This window comes from Coregonus lavaretus (genome assembly GCF_964263955.1).
Source record: "Coregonus lavaretus genome assembly, contig: SUPER_35_unloc_1, whole genome shotgun sequence".
NCBI lineage: Eukaryota > Metazoa > Chordata > Actinopteri > Salmoniformes > Salmonidae > Coregonus > Coregonus lavaretus.
This window is the reverse complement of record NW_028167181.1, coordinates 5,045,248-5,064,109: the sequence shown is the minus strand read 5'-3', so window position 1 is coordinate 5,064,109 and position 18,862 is coordinate 5,045,248. Positions and strand designations below refer to the sequence as shown.

Genomic DNA, 18,862 nt, shown 5'->3' with positions numbered 1-18,862 from the left:
CACTTTCAGAACGCACTGACTCCCAGGGCGCAGAATGACCGTCCTGTGTTCCATCAAGATTAGCTGATCATGGTTAGCTGATTATGGACACGTTTAGAAGGCGATAATAATAACACATTTATAATTTTTTCGTGGGGAGAGAATACACGCGATGGCTTTGGTTTAGTGAAGTAGAATGGTTTGGTAAAGACGAACACTGACAGTTGCGTAAATTTCATACTCACGAAATCTCCAATTACGCATCTATCTGCAGGTAATAAAGTGGTCGTGTTTATCAGAAGTACAAAGATGGGAGAAGGGTCACGTGGAAACTGAGTAAACACCTTTCCTATATGTTTTCCCGCAGGTAGAAAAAAGGGTTCCAAAGGGTTAATCGGCTGTCCCCATAGGATAACACTTTTGGGTTCCAAGTAGAACCCTCTGTGGAAAGGGTTCTACATAGAACCCAAAGGCGTTCTATCTGGAAACAAAATGTGCTTCTAGATACCACTTTTTTTCTAAGAGTGCAAATCCCACCTCTTTACTGAAGTGATAAAACATATAATTATATATTGTATGGCCCAGTGCAGTCAAAAACGTGATTTACTTGTGTTTTAAATATATTTCCACACTATGAGGTTGGAATGATATTGTGAAAATGATGAGAATTAGTTTGAAAAGACCTCCTGAAATTTCTGCCTGTTTTGGTGGGATGCAGCATTGGCCTTTCCATCACCATGTGGTAAATTATTTAATAGACCAATAAGAAAGAGAGTTCCAAACCTCTTTGCCAATAACAGCTAGTTTTCAGTTTACTCCTCCCCACTCAGACCACTCCCAAACAGTCCTAGCCAAATTCTTGTTTGAGAAATTGCTCTTTGCTAAGAAGGAATTTTGTATAATTTTTTATTGAAAACATTCAGAGTAAGGTACTTAATTGTTACCCAGAAATGATTTGATATTGAGACAAAAATGGCTGCATTGGACCTTTAATATATTTCATTAATATTTTGTGTGTAGAGGGTGTGGAGTGCAGGGAGAAGATGGTGGCTCTGAGTTGCGGAGATGCCCATGTTGTTTTACTGTCTGAAGAGGGAAGAGTTTTCTGTCTTACCTCTGCCTCCAATGTTCCCAGGTGGGTGCTTGACAGAAATGACACATCTCTATGTAGGCCTACTCACACAATGTTTTGATGCATCTGTCAATATTAGCAACTGAACATATTGAAATGGTCGCTTTTGGTCTGTCTGTTTCTCTTGTGTTTTCTCAGACCAGTGGGTAACTTGAATCAGGTAATTCAGGTTGCATGTGGAGACCAGCATTCAATTGCACTAACCCAATGTAAACATCAGTTTCTAAATTGCTCAATTTGAGACGGGATATGATAGGAGGCTGTCTGTGCTCTATGAATGTCCTTTATACCAAATAGTGTCTGTTCCAGATACATAGATATCAACATGAGAATACTGGAAGAGATGGAGACCCGCACACAGTCCCCCCAAAAAAACGATGTATGATTGTGCAGAGATTCACGTGACTTACAGTACCAGTCAAAAGTTTGGACACACCTATCTTCTGTATACCACCCATACCTTGTCACAACACAACTGATTGGCTCAAACACATTAAGAAGGAAAGAAATTCCACAAATTAACTTTCAACAAAGTTAATTGAAATGCATTCCAGGTGACTACCTCATGACGTTGGTTGAGAGAATGCCAAGAGTGTGCAAAGCTGTCATCAAGGCAAAGGGTGGCTACTTTGAAGAAACTCAAATATAAAATTGATTTTGATTTGTTTTACACTTTTTTGGTTACTACATGATTCCATATGTGTTATTTCATAGTTTTGATGTATTCACTATTATTCTACATTGTAGAAGAAAAACCCTGAATGAGTAGGTGTGTCCAAACTTTTGACTGGTACTGTAAGTCATGTGAATCTTTGCACAATCATACATAGTCATACAAAGATCAATGGATGTAGCTTGTATGGTAAGATCAATCTTGGAGTGTCACTGGGTATGTTCTTGGATATATCCATTTTGGGGGTTATTCTTAGGGATCACAGTTGATTTGTGATTTTTCCTTTACCTACAATCCTGTTTGTCAAATTAGAAGCCACACATTAGTGTTTGTGGGCTCCTTCCAAAACATCTACTAATTTGGGCTTGGAGAGCAAGGGCAGCTAGGAAATGGAGTCAAGATGGACCAGTCTGTGCCTCTGCCAGTACAGCTATCACAGGGTAGTTAAATAATTTATTTTCCTCTGCCTAACGTGACCTATTTGAAACTCAATACAGTACTTAAGCAGAAATGTTAGTCTCTGAAATGATAAAATGACAGGTCTATAACATCATAACTCTTTTGGGTAACTTTCAGACCGCATTGATGACCAGCAAATTGAACAAACCTTTGCTGGAGGAAACCATTATTTGTCCTTGTACAGCTCTGCTCAGTTATTGCGTTTACAGTTAGTTTGTTCTGAGTTAGTCCTTAGTACTTAACATTGTTTTAATACAGTGCATCAAATTGTTATTACAGGAATCAGGAAAATTGTGGAATGACTTCCATGTTGAAAAAGTGACTCAGACATTAGACAATGACATCATTGACAGATGGATCTTGCAATGCGATTCAAAATCATGGAAGAAAATAAAGAGTAAGTACCCTACATGACCAAAAGTATGTGGACACCTGCTCGTCGAACATCTCATTCCAAAATCATGGGCATTAATATGGAGTTGGTCCCCCCTTTGCTGCTATAACAGTCTCCACTCTTTTGGGAAGGCTTTCCACTAGATGTTGGAACATTGCTGCGGGGACTTACTTCCTTCAGTCACAAGAGCATTATTAAGGTCGGGCACTGATGTTGGGTGATTAGGCCTGGCTCGCAGTCGGCATTCCAATTCATCCCAAAGTTGTTCGTTGGGGTTGAGGGCAGGGCTCTGTGCAGGCCAGTCAAGTTCTTCCACACTGATCTTGACAAACCATTTCTGTATGGACCTCGCTTTGTGCATGGGGGCATTGTCATGCTGAAACAGGAAAGGGCCTTCCCCAAACTGCTGCCACAAAGTTGGAAGCACAGAATCGTCTACAATTTCATTGTATGCTGTAGCGTACTATGCATTCGGGCAGGTAGCGTTCTCCTGGCATCCGTCAAACCCAGATTCGTCCGTCGGACTGCCAGATGGTGAAGCGTGATTCATCACTCCAGAAAACGCTTTTCCACTGCTCCAGAGTCCAATGGCGGAGAGCTTTACACCACTCCAGCCAACGCTTGGCATTGTACATGATGATCTTAGGCTTGTGTGCGGCTGCTCAGCCATGGAAACCCATTTCATGAAGCTCCCGACAAACAGTACTTGTGGTGACGTTGCTTCCAGAGGCAGTTTGGGACTCGGTAGAGAGTGTTGCAACCCGTTCTGTGAGCTTGTGTGGCCTACCACTTTGTGGCTGAGCCGTGGCTCCTAGACGTTTCCACTTCACAATAACATCATTTACAGTTGACCGGGGAAGCTCTAGCAGGGCAGACATTTGACAAACTGTCTTGTTGGAAAGGTGGCATTTTATGACAGTGCCATGTTGAAAGTCACTGAGCTCTTCAGGAAGGCCATTCTACTGCCAATGTTTGTCTATGGAGATTACATGGCTGTGCGCTCGATTTTATACACCTGTCAGCAACAAGTGTGGCTGAAATAGCCGAATCCACTAATTAGAAGGGGTCACATACTTTTGTATATATAGTGTACATACTGTAGGTAGAGAAGGATACAAATAAACCTCGTCCCCAGGCTCAATACAAATAAGCAACTCATGATGGTTGATAATTGGACAAGGCAACATAAACATACATGAAAAGATGAAGGTCTCAGGAACTTACATACACTGAACTATAAGATTCTTCAGTTTTATTTTCAGGAAAATCACAAAAACATTATCTTCTGCGTCATGTTTAAATGGGAGCTTCCTGGACAAAAGGTAAAAACTCACTGCCTATCCATTAATGTTTTATCATCACATTATTGAATACTTTTTGTTTTATTGTTGGATATGTAATAGTATTTCTTGGTCTTATTACTCTAGTTGTGATAAACATTGCCAAACCTCACTGAAGCACTCTGGCCGGGACTTGTCACTCGCCCGACTGGCTTTTCAAAAGCTTGCAGAAAAGGACAAAGTTCTGGCTGAGGTATTTTTTCATTTATTATCTTTATGATCAGATACTTATTTTCAATACTTCTGTTTGTTGTCCTTGATATTCAACTTGACCACTCAATAAGTAATTTAGTTGTGACCCACAAGCACTCCTTTCATGGTTCTAGGTTAAAGAAGTCGTCCAGCACATCCTTCCCTCCCTGAGTAAGGATCCCATTGGGGTGGAGGGTCTGAGGGTGTACCTCATCATCCCTGAGCTCCTGAGGGTTCTCCTAAAACAACAACGTGGCATAGACATTACTGAGGCCTTCGCTGCAGCCATCCTCAGACTGAACCCAGACAAGCTCCAGGTCCTTGGTAAAGTCACCATCCATCGATACACCTCTTGTCTTGTCTTGATTTTTTAGATACAGGAGGTCGTCTGTGTGCTCTTGTATCAACTGAACTCAAGGCTAATTCCAACAGAGGGCCTATGGTCGACACTGTCAGATTCCTTCTTCCGAACGGTGGTGAAATCATTCCACACAGTGTCAGCAGAGTACCTTCAGCAGATGGCAGTTAAACGATGTGATGGTGGCAAATCATTAAAGAATACTTTTGGGGTTCTGCAAAGTCTTTATGATGTGGGTATTATTTGATAATTTTAAATATTGGTCATGGCCCCAAATCATTTTAAGTGTTCACAGCACTGCATATCAATATACTCTCTTGCATGTAGGCGAACAGCAAGAGACACAGAATAAATACAGTCGACACTTTCCATATCAACAAAGTCAGTTCTCTCTTTCAGTCTAAGCTGGTGTGTACAATACAGTGCATTTCATACACATTTCTCCAACAATCATTTTATGAAAAACCATGCAATGTTTTATTTCAGGTCCTGCAATACACTGCATAATGTCTACTTAGCATTTTCACCTCTCTCCAAACTCAGGTAGAATACTTAAATTCAGAACTTACAGAGCTGGTCTGGGATCTCTCATGGGAGGATGACACATATTGGATTGGAAGTGAGAGAATATCGAGCACAATAAAATCTTATAAGGTATTTATGTTATTTTTCAATCACTAGAAACATATTAGTATTTTAACATAACAAATACCTACGTAAACAAAATATATATTGAAAACTGTCTTGGGGAATCGACTACAACCAAGGTAGTTGGGAAATTATGCTAGGTTGTATTTTGAGTGGAATATCCCTTTACATTTCCCACTTTAGGACAATATATTATACCTCCTGAAGAACTACCCCTGTATCCTGGACACTGAAGCCAAATGTACAGTGTGGATGTATGCATTTGATCAGATCAAAGTAAGTACCTGCATTTTTTAAAACTACACTGTAAAAAATGACTCTTTTGATCAACCTAAAAAAATTGCATCAACTGGTTACAAGTAAATTAGTTAGGTTTTCTCAATTGGAAAAAACAACAACATTTGTTGAAACCACATATATGATTTAATGCCAACTGTTATATTTTATTATTAAAAAACCTATTTTTCAAGTTGCAACCTATTTCTTTCAACACTCAACTGACTTTCCTCTTTGGTTAAACCTAATAAATAACATTAACACTCACTAATATACTGTATATAACCCATTTTATCATGTTGTACCAAGTAGATTTTTCACTTTGGAAATATCTATCCAAATTTATTCACTTGGGTTACAAGCAATTACATCCATTCTCTGTTAATCAAGATATTAAGATGGTTCCATAACATGAAAAATATCTCCAAACATTTTCACATTAACTGGTTATGATATTGTAACCAAATGGTGACCATCTCAGTAGTGGAAACCTTTCCAGACTCTTTACTATAACAGTACTTACACAGATATCATTCAAGATTCAGTGCTGGCAGTGAGCATGCATTAAAATCATTAGCAAACAAAAAATAACAGATAAACTGGAATGACATTCACTCTCATGGATGGCCAAAAATAACAATCTGAAAGCCAAGCCCCGAATAGTCCACGCCTCCAACTCGTCTGATAGGCTGCCACCGCTACATTGCGCCCCTGCTATGTGTTGAAAGCAATTTAGAAGCTTTCATTCAATTCAAAAAATCACATTGATCTATCAAATTCGTTATTTGATTTCAGACTATTTGAATAGAATAGGTTGAACGAACCAAAGCGTAATATTTTTGCTGTTCTGCCAAAGAGTTCTCTAATATTCACATAACTTTTAATAATCGTAACCAAGTATTATCATGAGGACAGTGAATACGATGGGTTTTGTGACGAAACCCTAAAGGTGGACCGGGAAACACGTCCAGATGATACCTTTCAGCAACTGCGACAAATGACTTGCCACATGGTGGCTTTAAAGGTAAGCGTTCTGCTTTTCTATATTTTGGAGAATGTGGTAGCCTTCTGTGTGACTATTTAGATTAATAATCTCAAATGCTCTAAACTGTTTTTGTCTCCAGGTGAAGTTTCAAGCAGAGCATGGTGTAGATGAAGGTGGTGTTTCACTGGAATTCTTCAGCCTCCTGGGGAGGGAACTTCTCACAATGGAACCAAAGACACTGGAGGTTTACGAGTCTGGACTAGCATGGCTCACAACAGATGTACGTTCCATATTCAGTTCCATATTGATCCCAGATTTAACTCAATCTTTCCCCCACAATTTTATTTACTAACTTAGAAATATCCCATTCTTAGAAATGTCAATTATGGTACTGTTATTATACTGTTAAATATTGAAAATATTGAAAATATTTACTGGCTTGTGGCATTGTATTTATAAATTTTTATCCATAGGACGGTGGTATCACTGATGAATTCTACTTACTTGGGCTGCTCTGTGGGATGGCACTGTATAATCAGTGTGTTCTGAACCTCTGCTTCACTCTGGCTCTCTTCAAGAAGCTTCTGGGTCTGCCGACAACATTGGATGACCTTAAAGAGCTGTCTCCAACTGAAGCAAGGTACAATTATTCTGCTGAAAAAGAAGAGAGGTCCACAATATATGTTCATCTCTTCAACTGCTGCTACAGTACACTGTAAAAGTAGAAAGTCTCAAAACACCATGATTGTGTAATGAAGCCATGAAAAGTAGTGCACCTAAGCTGAGATCTGGTGTTGGAGGGTGTTTAAATGTAAACCCAATAGAAGTGTTTTGATACACAGAATATGTTTTATAACAGAAATGAAGTACTCTGAAACACCCAAAGTGGTTCTTCAACCTGAATATTGGTGTTTTTAAGAGTGTTGTGAATTTTTTGGGGGGAGTTTCAATGCATGTAAAAGGCAGCATCAAACACAAAAATGATGTTTCTCATACAATCACTGGTTTAGAAATGTGAACTGTTTATAGCCTAAATATTGATTGATGATAAGGGCCTATGGAGAATATTTTTTTGTGGAATTCCATCTTTATTTTTTCAATGCTTTATTTAGACAGGTTAGAAACAGGAGGGGCAGTAAGATCAAAATAATCAAAAATACAAACAAAACCTCCAAACAGGGAGGAACAAAAATACGCATACACCCGAACACTGCTGACCTCATGGAAAACAATCACACACAATAACCAATGAGAGACAGGGGGTTATAAAGGGAATACAATGTAACATAATGGGAAACAGGTGAAAACAATCAAGACAAACTAGACCTGGCATAGGAATGAGACGGCAGGCCTTCGAAAACCGATCCACAACGACCAAGATCGTCGTGGTCCCCTGGGAGGGGGGAAGGTCCGTGACAAAATCCACCGATAGGTGAGACCACGGCCGTTGTGGAACGGGTAGGGGTTGTAACTTCCCTCTGGGCAGGTGTCTAGGCGCCTTACACTGGGCGCACACCGAGCAGGAGGAAACATAAACCCTCACGTCCTTAGCTAAAGTGGGCCACCAGTACTTCCCACTAAGGCAGTGCACTGTCCGACCAATACCAGGATGACCAGAGGAGGGTGACATGTGAGCCCAATATATCAATCGATCGCGAACCTCGAGCGGCACGTACTTCCGACCCTCTGGACACTGTGGGGGAGTAGGATCGGTACGTAACGCCCGCTCGATGTCCGCATCAACCTCCCACACCACCGGTGCCACCAGACAAGACTCCGGAAGTATGGGAGTGGGCTCAATGGATCTCTCCTCTGTGTCATATAGTCGGGACAGGGCGTCTACCTTAGCGTTCTGTGACCCTGGTCTATAGGTGAGCTTAAATACAAAATCGGGAAAAAAACATAGCCCACCTTGCCTGGCGAGGGTTCAGCCTCCTCGCTGCCCGGATGTACTCCAGGTTACGATGGTCAGTCAGAATGAGAAAAGGGTGTTTAGCTCCCTCAAGCCAATGCCTCCACACCTTCAGGGCTTGAACCACAGCCAACAGCTCCCTGTCCCCCACGTCATAATTGCGCTCCACCGGACTGAGCTTCTTAGAATAGAAAGCACAGGGGCAGAGTTTTGGTGGCATACCCGAGCGCTGAGACAGCACAGCGCAGATCCCAGCCTCGGACGCATCCACCTCAACTTGGAACGTCAAAGAGGGATCCGGATGGGCCAGCACCGGAGCCGAGGTAAACAGGTCCTTCAGATGTCTAAACGCCCTGTCCGCCTCAGCCGACCACTGCAGACGCACCGGACCCCACTTTAGCAGGGAGGTAATGGGAGCTGCTACCTGTCCAAAGCCCCGGATAAACCTCTGGTAGTAATTGGCAAAACCCAAGAACCGCTGCACTTCCTTCACCGTGGTGGGAGTCTGCTAATTACGCACGGCAGAAACGCGGTCAATCTCCATCTCCACCCCCGATGCGGACAACCGATGTCCCAGGAAGGAGATGGACTCCTGGAAGAACAGACATTTCTCCGCCTTTGCATACAGGTCATGCTCTAACAGTCTACCAAGCACTCGACGCACCAGGGACACATGCTCGGCTCGTGTAGCGGAGTATATTATAATGTCATCAATATACACCACTACACCCTGTCCATGCAAGTCCTGGAAAATCTAGTCCACAAATGATTGGAAGACTGAAGGAGCATTCATTAAACCGTATGGCATGACGAGGTACTCATAGTGACCCGAGGTGGTACTGAATGCTGTCTTCCACTCATCTCCCTCCCTAATGCGCACCAGGTTATACGCGCTCCTGAGATCCAATTTTGTGAAGAATCGCGCCCTGTGTAATGACTCCGTCATACTAGCAATCAGAGGGAGAGGATAGCTGTATTTCATTGTGATTTGATTGAGACCACGGTAATCAATACACGGGCGTAAACCCCCATCCTTCTTCTTCACAAAAAATAAACTTGAGGACGCAGGGGAAGTGGACGGCCGTATGTATCCCTGTCTCAGAGATTCGGTGACGTATGGCTCCATAGCCGCCGTCTCCTCCTGAGACAGAGGATACACATGACTACGCGGAAGCGCAGCGCCTACTTGGAGGTCTATCGCACAATCCCCCTGTCGATGAGGTGGTAATTGAGTCGCCTTCTTTTTGCAGAAGGCGAGTGCCAAATCGGCATACTCAGGTGGAATGTGCATGGTGGGAACTTGGTTCGGGCTTTCCACCATCGTTGCCCCTACGAAAACACCTACACACCGCCCGAAACACTGATCAGACCATCCCTTGAGAGCCCTCTGTTGCCATGAAATGTTGGGGTCATGAGATGTTAACCAGGGAAGCCCCAACACCACGGGAAACGCAGGAGAATCAATCAAATACAAACGTAGTATCTCCTCATGGCCCTCCTGCGTTTTCATCCTGAGAGGCGCTGTGACTTCCCTAATCAATCCTGACCCCAAAGGGCGGCTATCTAGGGCATGGATGGGGAAGGGCACATCAACAGGTACAATAGGAATCCCTAACTTATAGGTGAATTGGCGATCGATAAAATTCCCAGCTGCGCCTGAATCTACTAGCGCCTTATGCTGGGAGTGAGGAGAAACCTCGGGAAACACAACTTTAATACACATATGCGCAACAGAGAGCTCTGGGTGAGTTGGGTGCCTACTCACCTGGAATGACTCATCAGTGCGCTGCCTACCGCCTCGATTCCTAGGAGACCCTCCCCAGCACCGACCAGCAGTGTGTCCTCTGCGGCCACAGTTGGTGCAGGGGACGGCCTCCCTCCTGGTCTCTCTCCTGGTCTCCCTAGCACCAGCACCTCCGAGCTCCATAGGGGTCGGCTCGGAAGTGCTGGGGGATGGAATGAACGGCCCTGAATCCGGACGTCCGCGGGTAGCCAACAGGGTATCCAGGCGAATGGACATGTCCACCAGTTGGTCGAAGCTGAGGTTGGTGTCCCTGCAGGCCAATTCCCGACGCACGTCCTCACTCAGGCTACATCTGTAGTGGTCGATGAGGGCCCTCTCATTCCATCCCGCATTGGCAGCCAGCGTCCGGAAGTCTAGCGCGAACTTCTGTGTGCTCCTCCTCCCCTGTCTAAGGTGGAATAGACGCTCACCCGCCGCTTTACCCTCTGGTGGATGATCGAATACTGCCCTGAAGCGGCGGGTGAACTCCGCATAGTTGACAGTAGCGGCGTCTATTCCCTCCCACTCGGCAAACAAAACCTCCAAACGGAGGAACAAAAATACGCATACACCCGAACACTGCCGACCTCATGGAAAACAATCACACACAATAACCAATGAGAGACAGGGGGTTATAAAAGGAATACAATGTAACATAATGGGAAACAGGTGAAAACAATCAAGACAAACTAGACAAACACCGAAACATAGATCGGTGGCAGCTAGTACTCCGGGGACGATGAACGCCGAAGCCTGCCCGAGCAAGGAGGAGGAGCAGCCTCGGCTGATTCCGTGACACTCTGTTTTCAGAGGATTGTGGATATTACTTTTATTTTTAATGTCATGATTATTTCACACAATGTTGTGTGCATGTTTGAAGGAAGAAAAGTATATTTCTATATTAGTATTAAACTTGTTGAGCCATGAGGTCTAATGGATCATGATGAACGGTTATCACAACTGTCAGGCAAATTGACGTTCAATGAGGACAGCACCCATTCCCACATTCATGATTGTCAATGGAAGAGGCAAGTGCAGAATCCTCAATACTTGCAGTTAAACTGTCAGTTACTGATGGCGGTTTGAACACTGTGCTTGACAGTGCCTGCCAAAACGATGATCAAATACATAAAACAATGTTAAACATTAAGACACCAGATGTAAGGATCTAATTCGGTACTAGACAGGATTCAAAACATCATAATGGTGTTTTGAAGCTTCAGAGAGAGGAAACAACACTAAAAGAATCATATCTAATTCTGCACTAAACAGGACTTGAAACACCAAAATAGGGTTTTCAACCTTTTCTGTTAGTGCTCCCAGTCCCTGGCAAGGTGTTGCACAATACTTGATTAAGTGGTGTTACAACACACGGTAGCTCAGTTGCCACTAGTTTGGGTGTTACAAAGCACTTCATTTTAACAGTGTAGTTGTTATTTTAGAGAGATACTATTATCTCCTCATATCACATTTATACTGTTTGTTTGTTTGTTTAAAATTAGCAGCTTACAGTATGTGTTGGATGAAGATGAGGAGGTTGTTGAAGCGCTGGATTTGGTTTTCATGGTAAGAGAGAATTTATACCTTTAGCAGTTTTTGGTAGCCTCCACAGGTAACCCCAGCTGATGCAGTAATCATCTCTATTGTCTTTCAAAGGACAAAGGGCAAGAACTGATACCAAATGGAGAGGAGGTCCCAGTTACCATGGTCAACAGGTATATTTGATGACAGTATTCTTATCAACTTATAAATCTTATGAATCTCTTGAACTAACAAGAGGATTCCACAGGAAGTGTTCTATACTCGCACCAAACATTGGTCTGCCATATGTCATTCACAGTGTCGTGACGTGACTTTTATTATTGTGATGACTATTATTTATCGAATAATTACCTACTATGTTTAATTGTTACTAGATTAAATTAATCATGTAACAATTAACTCATCAGAAATTTGGGGCACCACGGGAAAAGTTGTTTAATTTATTAATAATTTACCTCATATCAGTCTCATTCTGAAAGTCGTAGGCTCTTTAAGTCTGCACGAACCCGGGTGTTACTGATTATTCCGCACCACACAAATTGATTTAATTATTTATTTACTTACTAATTTAAAATGATAACACAAGATACAAACACGTACATGGTATAGGTAGGGGTTAGAAACTTAATACAATTAAAACGGGTCCCTAGCGGACTAACACAATATGTTGCAAAAGATGGCGAGTTAAAGAGAGAGAGAGAGAAAACACTTGGATACACATGGACCTAGGCTCACAGTAATCCTAATACTTTGCCCGAAACTGCCGCCCGTTTGGGAAGAAAAGCAATGCATGTATTTACGTGTTGGAGGTCTTCGTTGTGTATCTCTGTTGGACCCAGGCCTTCGTGGGAAGGGGTCGATTGAGCCTTCTCTTTTAGATGGCCTTTTAGATGTAAGGCTCAGATTGTCCACAAGAGGTCACAATATCCTTCTTCTTAGTTGTCTGTTTACTTTCACTCGTTCTGGAAGTGGTCTTCTGAGGACGGCTAATCAGCTGTGTCAATGATCCCCTGTGGAGTAATGAGAGCAGTGTAGTAGACAATGGTTTGAAGAGAGTAACAGGATGGTCCCACTTAAATTCACCTTCTTAGATACAGTACTTAGAACAGCTACTCAGCCGTAACATTGATTGTTAGTGGAGGCAACTTTGTCGTCTTCACCTCGCGTTGATTTTCAGGATCGGGACCAATATGGACAAAAGCTGCAGCTTGAGGTCTGTCTAGTCTGATCTGATTATTCTTATCTCAATCTTTTATGCACTCTGGTAAAGAAGGGCGTTTCTGTCATACTGACACACTCTCTGAGCTCCCTCAGGCGTGGCTAGTTACGAGGCAAAAGTAATATCATCACTATGATTTTGTTAGAAAGCTAAAATCACATTTCTATCTTCACGAAAACATTGTCTTCCTTCTTGATATTTTCTACACAATGTAAAGAATGTAAACCTGATATACACAGTGTAAAAGCTCTTCAAGTCACAATGTTTCTGTTATAACGCCTTTATACCATTTTTAATGACATCACAAAATAGACATTCATTTCCATATTCCATTCCTCATCATTCCCAACTTTTGGATGTTGAAATATATTGTCCCAATGTTCATTGTTGGATGTTGAAGTTTTTGGGCGGCAAAAAGTATCTGAAACAAATGCATTCCTTTCACCATACTATAATGCCAGAGATAGATTATCCTCCTCTCTAATTTATGGCAATATTAAGGTGTCAAGACCGGCACAGCCCCCCTGTGGGTAAGTGGGTTTGGTTGTTGTCGGCCATTTTTCAAGCTGATGTGAGGCCTTTGATCCTCACCCAGGGAGAGTCATGACAACAGGAAGAAATATGTTGACTTGTACGTTGACATGAAGCTCACCAAGTCGATGCAGAGTCAGTTTGCAGACTTTGAGAAAGGCTTCCACAAAGGCTGCCCTACACAGGCATGGAGGATGTTTCTACCTGAGGAGCTTATGACACTTCTACAAGGAGATGACTACTACGAATGGGACAAGTTGAGAGAGGTAAAATTCCCCGTTTAGATACATAATAAGAGTACATAATTCACTATAATTTGAAATACCAGACTTTTTAGCTAACATTCCACTCCAAATGACATGAGTGGCAAGGAGTGGAATGTAACAGCTGAACAGAGACGGCAACCAGGCTAGCAGCTCTATGCTCCCAGTGGTTAAATCTTGTCCCAGACTGTTTGGGCTATACGGTCTATGGCTATAATACAGTGGCATGGTCTACTGTACATGCAGATTCATTATGTTATTTTTCTGCTACAACAGAATGCCAAGTATCCAGGATATAAGCACACCGATGACATCATCCAAAACTTTTGGAGCGTTTTCACAGAGTTCTCAGAGGAGGAAAAGAAGAAGTTCCTAAGTGAGTTAACACAATTATGACTAACTAACTTTAATGGGGCAATCTGCAGTTACTACATGCATTTTTGGACTTATAAATTAATGTACCCATTGATTCTTGAAGAATTTAACTTATTAATGCCTCATTGTCGTATCCCATCAGAACCCAAATGATAAGCTTTGTAAACAAAATAAAGGTAAACAAACACTATATAGCCTCAAAACATGGTTAAAGCTATCATTTTGGATGGTCAGTCCTTGCATCCATAGCTCTGTCTATGAATTTGAGAGTGGTTACATTTCTCCCATCCTTCAGCTTTTTACCGAAACAGTGGCGTAGAGGACACTTTGTTATTGTTTCAACTGCTGATTGCCCCTTTAAGTAAATAAGTGTAACATAATAGTAGCGCTCCACAAATGCTTGGTCAGTGGATAATTATTCTCCTCTCATTTCTAACTTCTAGCTTTTCTAACTGGAACGGACAGACTGCCCAGAGGACGAAGTCTCTGCAAACTGCAGATGCAAATCACGTCTTTGGGCGGTACTGATGCTGATGAATATTATCCGAAAGCACAAACCTGCTATGTGACGTTATGCCTCCCTAACTACAGCAGTATCGACATACTACAGGAGAAACTTCTCCATGCTATCACCCACTGTGATGTGTTTGGAGATTTTTGAAATGGTTAAACTGGGAATCATGTAGCGTTTCGTTTTTTTTATCCCTGCCTGTCAATATTATTATTATTTTATTAAGTCATAAAACACATTCAGAGCTAACAACTTAAAATCTTCAGACATTAAGAGTAGTGTTTATAAATATAATATATGCAGTATTTGTAAATATAATATTTCATAAATGCTTAATGTTTTTTTTTCAGTGAAACCACTGTTAATAGAAACATCTACGACTCCTCATAGCCTAATGTGCTGTTGATTGGCCAAAGAATTATAAACTAAATGAATGAAAGCCAATCATACTTCAATGATCTGTCACGATCGTTGAGAGATGGGTCAGACCAAGGTGCAGCGTGGTATGCGAACATGTTTATTAAATCAAATAAACATTAAACAAAACAAGAAACAATGTAACGTGAAGTCCTCAGGCTAAACACATACAAGCCTAACACGGAACAAGATCCCACAAACATAGTAGGCAACTGGGCTACCTAATGTGATGTCACGAGAGGCTGTGTCCTGGAGGGACGTTACATCCCCCTGAGATGGCTGCAAACCCAGACAGCTATGGCTCCATCTGCTGGTATGGTCGGGAACTCCACCCCTCTATGGCCAATCTTCCCACGCAGCTGAAACAGATCAGGAGCTGATGAGCTGGAGGTTTTGAAGGGAAGAGACACACTGAGAGTGAGTGTGTGGGTTGTGAAGTAACACAGTCTCCAACCTGGGCTCTCTGGAGGACAAGAGTGCTGCACGTCCACTTCCATGAGGGATATAAGGATTTGGAGATACTTACCTTTGGGAAATACTCACCTTTGGATATATTCGCCTGTGGAACTACGGGAGAGACATTTGGAAGGACTTTTTGCTGGGTTGGCCACTAGCTGCAACGTGGACTACAGTAAGGCTGGGGAAAAGTTATCTGAGCGAGTGAGAACTATGATTTTGGATGTGGAAGAGACATCCCTGAACTGTTAACCCTTAAAGAGCCACAAGAGAACAGAATTTGGTTATATTTTCGTTAATTTCCCAAGACCTTTAATAAAATCCTTGTTTTGTTTGAACCTTGTCTCCTTGCACTACTTGAGCAATCCCGCTGAAAGCTGTGTAGCCTCTCGTGACGTCACAGATGGTGGAGAATACGGGCAACTCAAGCGTTAATAGTGCATGTCAGAGGAGGATACCGAAGGTTTGATCACCCAGTTTTCCAAGTTGGCCGTAGGCTCCCCGCCGACTGAAATGGAGGACATATTGAAAGCCCTGGTTGCTGGCCAGCAAGCCCAGATGCAAGCAAACGTGGCTCTCTTGGAGGAGCAAAAGAAAGCCAACCTTCTGAAGGCAGAGGAATTGCAGTTGCAGAGACAGAGGGTTGTCCAAAATACCCGCCCAATAAAGGCAAGTGACTTTATATCTAAGATGGGAGCTACCGATGACATTGAGGCATACCTGCATGCATTTGAGGCCACGGCCACTAGGGAAGCCTGGCCCAAGCAACAGTGGGTTGGTCTGTTAGCCCCCTTCCTAACCGGGGAATCGCTGAATGCTGTCCGGGACCTGGGCCCTGACCAGGTTACTGACTATGATGCCCTGAAGTCTGAGATCCTCAGCAGATATGGACTCACAAAGTTTGGTATGGCCCAGCGCTTTCACAGCTGGACCTTCCAACCAGACCAACCTCCTCGGGCGCAGATGCATGAACTTGTCCGAATCGCAAGGAAATGGCTGGATCCGCAGAGGAATACAGCAGCGGCGGTGGTGGAGGCCGTTGTGGTGGATCGTTACCTACGCGCCCTGCCTTATGAGGCAAAACGGTTCATCAGTCAACAGGCCTTGACCACGGCTGATCTGACCGTGGAAGCTGTGGAAAAGTACCAGGCCACCGCGGAGATGCTGAATGCTTCCCGAAAAGACCCCAGGAGTGCGGCCCCACCACAAATGGGAAGAACCCGTCCAAAGGACCCCAAGGTCTCGAACCCAGCCACGTCAGGACTTATCCCGGCTCCAGGGGGAGCCAGAAACCAGGCGGGTCCAAGAAGAGTACACCAGGAGGGGGAAACTCGACAGTGTTACCGGTGTGGGGAGATGGGACATATCTCCTGGCAGTGTGGGAAACCAGCCGATGAACCTATGCCCACTGCGGAGTCCTCCAGCTCAGCACCCACACACCGTGTTGCCTCGCTCTTGGGAGTCGTAGATGGCGGCCCAGATCGACCCCCCACCTGCCCGGTAACTGTGAATCACCATGATGTGGAGGCCTTACTGGATTCTGGTAGCCGGGTCACCCTGGTGCGTAAGGATTTGGTGGGCCCAACGTGTCTGACCCCGGGGAAAGTCCTCCCAGTTTCCTGTGTCCATGGAGACACCAGAGAATACCCCATTACTGAACTTACAATGACCAGCACACGGGGAACCATACACACGACGGCGGGGGTGGTTGATTCCTTCCCCGTCCCTGTCCTAATTGGACGAGACTGCCCAGCCTTTTACCCACTCTGGAGAGAGTCTCAGGAGAGGATAACCCGAGTACCTCGGAAACGGAGAGGCAAGACTCATCCTGGGAAGGCTCCGGTGCAATCCTCCGAATTACTCACTCCCGCCCGGGCTCTGATAGGGATGGCAGGTGCCCAGACCGACACAGAGACTGGTCCGGATACGGGAGAAGAGAACGCAGCCCAGGAAAGTGCTCCGTTCTCCAGTGAAGAAGACGTCCCAGGCACCCAAGAGCTTCCCCCTCTCACAGGCCAGTATGGTACGGCTCAATTACAAGATCCTACTCTTGCAAATGCCTTAAGAAATGTGCAGGTATTAGAAGGTGTAGTGTTAGGTGATAAGACAAACCCTACTTACCCCCATTTCGCAGTAAACCGGGGGTTAGTATATCAGATAGTCAAGAAAAATGATGAAGTGCATGAACAGCTCCTCGTGCCACAGCCCTATCGGGCCACAGTACTCAACCTAGCACACACACACCCGCTAGGGGCCCACTTGGGGGTAGAGAAGACTAAGGAAAGAATCATGCAACGTTTCTTTTGGCCAGGAGTACACAAAGAGATAGAGAACTACTGCCGTAGTTGCCCTGAGTGTCAGCAGGTTGCGCCAAAGCCCACATATAGAAACCCGCTCATTCCCTTGCCCATTATCGAAACTCCTTTTGAGAGGATTGGATTAGACATAGTCGGGCCCTTACCGAAAAGTTCCAGGGGACATCAATACATTCTGGTCATTCTGGACTATGCATCCCGGTACCCGGAGGCCATTCCGCTGAGGAAGGCTACATCCAGACAAATCGCCAAGGAGCTGTTCCGTCTCTCAACTAGTCTGGGAATCCCAAAAGAGATATTGACGGACCAAGGGACTCCATTCATGTCCAGGGTGATGAAAGAACTCTGTGCTTTACTGAAAATCAAACAGCTGAGAACCTCGGTCTACCACCCCCAGACAGATGGTCTAGTCGAACGTTTTAACAAAACACTAAAATCCATGCTGCGGAAAGCGGTAGGGGAAGATGGGCGCAACTGGGATCAGCTGTTACCATACATATTATTTGCGGTGAGAGAGGTACCTCAGTCTTCTACTGGTTTTTCACCCTTTGAGCTCTTGCTTTCCTACAGACCCAGAGGACTGCTCGACATCGCCAAGGAGGCCTGGGAGGAGCAGCCATGCCAACAGCGGACACTGATCGACCATGTCGGGGCTATGAGGGAGAGAATGAAGGCCATCTATCCCATGATGCGGGAACACCTGGAGGCCAGTCAGCGGCAACAGCAAGCCGCCTACAACAGATCTGCTCAACCCAGGGAGTTTAAGCCGGGGGACAGAGTGCTGGTCCTGGTGCCAACCGTTGAGTGTAAATTCCTGGCAACCTGGCAAGGACCATATGAGGTCATTGAACGCATGGGAGAAGTAAACTACAAGGTGAGGCAACCAGATAAAAGAAAAACTGAGCAGATTTATCATGTTAACCTTTTAAAGAAGTGGCACGCCAGAGAGGCGATGTTCAGCTGTCTACCCCCCACAGAGACCAAGGAACCGGCGCGAGAAGAGGTTCAGCTGGGTCCAAATCTGTCCCCACATCAACGACAGATGGCCCTGGAACTCGTGGAGCAGAACCAGGATGTCTTCTCTTCCCTTCCCGGTCACACA

At 44.1% G+C, this 18,862-nt stretch overlaps 1 pseudogene across 1 annotated transcript; it reads left to right on the top strand.

Moving 5' to 3' along the window:
- Positions 1 to 1,044: 1,044 nt before the first annotated feature.
- LOC311109968 (putative E3 ubiquitin-protein ligase HERC4) lies at positions 1,045 to 14,796 on the top strand (annotated as a pseudogene). Its single transcript has 20 exons — positions 1,045 to 1,114; positions 1,250 to 1,253; positions 2,097 to 2,224; positions 2,361 to 2,437; positions 2,523 to 2,644; positions 3,900 to 3,959; positions 4,065 to 4,170; positions 4,304 to 4,493; positions 4,602 to 4,759; positions 4,855 to 4,935; positions 5,071 to 5,181; positions 5,359 to 5,451; positions 6,350 to 6,475; positions 6,576 to 6,716; positions 6,910 to 7,076; positions 11,634 to 11,697; positions 11,788 to 11,846; positions 13,506 to 13,689; positions 13,963 to 14,062; positions 14,505 to 14,796. The product of its transcript is annotated as a putative E3 ubiquitin-protein ligase HERC4 (transcript).
- Positions 14,797 to 18,862: the final 4,066 nt, after the last annotated feature.